This window comes from Enhydra lutris, unplaced genomic scaffold (assembly GCF_002288905.1).
Source record: "Enhydra lutris kenyoni isolate GAN:26980312 unplaced genomic scaffold, ASM228890v2 scaffoldscaffold25, whole genome shotgun sequence".
NCBI classification, from domain to species: Eukaryota; Metazoa; Chordata; class Mammalia; order Carnivora; family Mustelidae; genus Enhydra; species Enhydra lutris.
In genome coordinates, this window is record NW_019154109.1 from 22,119,393 (window position 1) to 22,124,312 (window position 4,920).

Here is a 4,920-nt window from a genome sequence, read left to right on the forward strand (position 1 = left end):
AAAAAAAAAAAAAAAAAAAAAAAAAAGAAAAGCATCTCACTCGTGGAAGTCACTTAATGTTTGCTCCAAAGCATTTAAAAATTTCTGCTCTCTGGTCTAATCATCAAGTATGTGCATGCATTTGATGATTGATGAAAATATTCTTGTTAACCTTAATCCTTTAGTAACTAATGTTGGAAAATGGATAAAGGGGAAGAGAAGAGGGGAGGGGTAGATTTTGACACATCTCCTCATCATCCTTACAGGTTTTTAGAATTTTCTCATTTAAAAAAAAAAAAAAAGAGTATTTATTTATTTATTTGACATAGGGAGAGAGGGAGAGAGAAGCAGACTCCCCGCAAGGAGCAGGGAGCCCTACACCAGGCTCTCTCCTCTATCCCAGGTCCCTGGGATCATGACCTGAGCCAAAGGCAGATGCTTAACCAACTGAGCCACCCAGGCTCCCCTAGAATTTTCTCATGAATGGTCCTAATAATGCAGGGTTGTTGAGCCCAAAGGTCAAGAAAGGATTCTTGAAATGTTTTATGGTGCAAAAAAGTGTTTTTATTGTAGCAGGACCCTTGGGCAGAAAAGGGAAATCTCTAAAAGGATTTCTGTATGTCAAAGAAGATTACAGGATCCTGGAGGTCTGGCTATTGTCAAGCTAAGGTTGTTTTTTAGTTTCCAGCAAAGCATTAACATTAAGGCAGCTGTGAGTTCTTTGAGAAATGTCAGGTTGTAAGGAAATTTAATTTTATCTACATTTCTCTTGCCTTTGTTCTCCTTATCACTAATAATTTGCTGGTGAAGTCCCTGTCTCCTAGTAGGACACTTGAAATCCACAAGGCTTTCCCCACAGAATATTAAAATCCTGAGGTACATACATCATTATATATATGAATGGGGAAAGAGAGTCCTTTTCTCATTGTTCTTAAACATTCAAGCAAATTGCAAGAACTTTGAGCTGGAAGGATAGACCTGTGTATTTAGAAGCTGTGTATTTAGATTAGGAGAAGCCGGACGTGAGAGACAGTGTTTGTCATCGGGATGGCTTTGAATTAGGGGAACTAACTGGACAGAAGATGGCCTTTCAGGCCTTAAAAAATCATTATTCATCCACAAAAGGAAGGAAACAAGGTCTACATGTGGCATAGGTTTAAAAAAAGAAAACAAAAAAAACCATTCTCTCTTCCTCTAACCGGTTATCTCTAACTGGCTATCTAACAGATCACCCCAAATCTGATCAGGCATTTCCTGCTTACACTGCTCTTGATGGCTATCCTGGCCCCATGGTGAGCTCCCCATTCAGAAGTACGCTTTTGGGGGCCTTTCTCAGCAAGGAAGGAATCTTTCTCTTGTCTCTAGGTGAAGGTTATGTCTCCTTTCTTTGAATCTCCATTATCACTAGACGACTCCAACTTCCCACAGGGCCTCATTCACTTTCCCCCTTCTATTTACTTACTTGTAGATTTTTTATACTGTAACAACAACAACCCCAGAGGCCCAAGCTGCAGTCACTCATGCCAGGCCACGTCACCAAACGGAATCTCCGTACCTAACCTAATTGCCGTTTTAACCTCTTCCAGAAATGGAGTCTTAGTCAGGAATTTTCTGGTCAGCACCCATCTGTAATCTGTCACGTGGGTTCTTTCCATCCCCATCCCCACCCCAGGAAGATAATGTAATCCACCCAAAAACCCCAGCTCTTACCCTGAGGGAAAGTGACTTTGCCTGAAACCATCCTTTCTTTTGCTAATTGTTCAGTCCCAGTTCTGTGTATAAAGTCCTTCTGTTCTTTTTTTTTTTTTTAAGATTTTATTTATTTATTTATTTGATAGAGAGACACCACGAGAGAGGGAACACAAACAGGGGGAATGGGAAAGGGAGAAGCAGGCTTCCTGCTGAGAAAGGAGCCCCATCCGCGGAGGCTGGGATCACGACCTGAGCTGAAGGGCAGATGTTTAACGACTGAGCCGCGGGTCCCCGAGTGCTTCCCTTTTGCACAGCCGCTGGATTGAGATGCTACCCCATTCACGGATCGCCTGATAAAGCCAATTACATCTTCAAATTTACTAGGTTAAGTTTTGGGTTTTGACTATATGTATATTCAGTGAACTGGACTGTAAATTTCTAGGGGGGGAGAAGGCCTCCAGGTTTCTTGTGTCAACCTAGGGAGTGTGCAGGTAATAAATGCTCAGTCTGAATTCATACTTATGAGGACTACGGTTTGTGCGGGGGTGACAGCACTAGAAGAGCTGAGTGCAGGGAAGACAGGTGGGGGTAGGTGGGGCCCAGCGTTACTAAGTCTGCTTGGTCCCCATTCTGGTGGTTGAAGGACCGACAGAGAAAAGAAAGCATTTTTCACACTGTCAAAGGCCCCAGTGGTTTATCCAAAGCAAGAGGGTAATGATCCCAGGGTCCTGGGATGGAGTCCCGCATCGGGCTCGCTGCTCAGCAGGGACCCTGCTTCTCCCTCTGCCTGCCGCTCCCGCTTATTCTCTGTCTCTCTCTCAAATAAGTAAATAAACAACAAAACAAAGCAGGAGAGTTTATTTCGTTTTCCATTTGTCCTGAAAAGCTTCAGATATTAGCCGTTGTGGAGTTTGGTTACGGTGTTCTCCACCCAAAAGCATTCCTTCCCCAAAGCTGCTTTGTTAGAAGTTTTCATCTGAAGTCAGCCAGGATTCCTTCTGGTTATGTCAACAACTCTGTGAGCACGTTATCCAGATGAATTGGCTTCCTGTTGTGTTTCGCAGGAGGATCGAGGACGGGCCTGGGATTCCTGCTCTGTGTGTGTGAAGGTTTGAGTCCAGTGTTCCTCCACGGGTCCCTGAAGACAGCTCTGGCTGGGTTTCAACAGGCTGTGCTGGTGTGAGTTCTCTGCTACGTTGATGGGATTTCTAGAGCAGGATGGGGTGAACCCAGTTTTTTAAATAAATTAGCTGATGCTGTCAGTGTTGTGCTTCATTATCTACTTTGATAGGAACATGAAATTAGGAAAGTTCTGGAGAAAGATTCCCCCCACATTTCCTCATTCTCTCTGAGCAAGCTGTCCCCAGGTTCCTTGGACTGGACTAGCCTCCACCTTGGCCCACAGAGACTTGAATAAGCACCAGCTTGGTTTGTAGCAACTCAAAGCTACATCTTTAGGATGACCCTTGCTCCCCCTAAAGCGCCTACCTGAGGAAACTCAAGGCTGCCAAAAGAATTTGCTGTTTGTTCCAGCCAACACCCAAAGACAAGGCCCCTGGCATGCCGCCATATTTGGGGGCCCATGGGAGCTGAATCTGATACGCTCCAGGTAGTGAACTCAGTCGGTTTCCTAAGGATAAAGCCCCTTTCCCACTCTGTTGTGATTTTTCACTTCCCTGACCAGTGCTCTAGCTTCTCCCCTTAAAATGCCCACTCACGTCTGTTCAAATTGAAGTTATAGTCAGTTATGCTGGACTCCTTTCCTTATTGCAATAGTCGTTACTGATTAAAATCTGTCCTTAGCAGCGTCCTTCAGTGTCTGATTTTGTCTAGCATCTTTAACAACGTAAGTTCAGCTAAGGCCCTCCGAAGAATCCCTTGGTTGCTTGAGTGAAGAATGGAAGGGGGCCAACGGGTAGAAACCTCCAGTTTGAAGATAAATATGGTGTGGGATGTGTACAGCATGGCAACTATAGTTAATAATGCGTATTGTGTATTTGAAAGTTGCTAAGAGTAGATCCTAAAGGTGTTCATCACAGGAGAGAAAAATAATGTAACTTTGTGAGGTGATTTTTAAAAAAATCTGAGGTGACTGATAGTAACTCAACTTATTGTGATCTTTTCACAATACATACATAAATCATTATGTTTTATACCTTAAAGGAGTATAATCTTGTATGTCAGTTAATCTTAATAGAACTGGGGACAAATGCGAGGGAACGTACACATTGCTGGTATGAAATGTAAAATGGGGCAGCCACTGTGGGAAACACCTCGGCGGTTCCTCAGAACAGTTAAATGTAGAGTGACCATAGGACCCACCAAATTCTACTCCAGCACATACACAAGCGAATCAAAAACACATGTTCTCGGGGCACCTGGGTAGCTCAGTCGTTAAGCGTCTGCCTTCTGTCCTGATCCCAGGGTCCTGGGATCGAGTCATGTATTAGGTTCCCTGCTCACCCGGAAGCCTGCTTCTCCCTCTCCCACTCCCCCTGCTTGTGGTCCCTTTCTCACTGTCTCTCACTGTCAAATACATAAATAAAACCTTTTTTAAAAAAGTATGTTCTCAGACAGCTTATATACAAATGTATACAGCAAATGATGTATAGCAGCATGATTTATAATACCGCAAAGTGAAAACTGATGAATGGACAGACAAAATGTGGTCTGTGCATACAATGGAACATTATTCCTCACAGGAAGGAATGAAGGACTAACAGACATAACAGTAGGAGATGGACCCTGAAAACCTGCTGCTAAATGAAGAAACCCAAACACAGAGGCCACATGTTGTATGATTCCACTATACAGGAGTTCAAAACAAACAAACCACCACCAACAGCCAAAAAACAAAATGTCCGGAATAGCCAAATGCATGAGGACAGGAAGCAGACTAGCGGTTGCCAGGGACTGGGGGTGGGGGGAGAGGTATGTGGTTCTTTTTGTGGTGATGGAAATGTTCTGGAAGGAGGTAGAGGTAATGATTGCACAATACAGTGAAGATACTAAAACCCACTGGATTGCGCACTTCAAAATGGTGGACTTTATGCTACGTGAATTGCATCTTAATTAAAAAAAGAACAGGACTGTGCTCGCAACCCCAGTGTTGTAGAGTAGGTCACACTTGTGCCACCATTTTCTGGTCATATTTACCAGAGATGTTTAAGACTTCTGGAGTCCTGCAATAGTAAATACATATAAGAAAGGCAGCCTGGGAAAGAGAGGTTATTCTGAGGCAGAGGATGG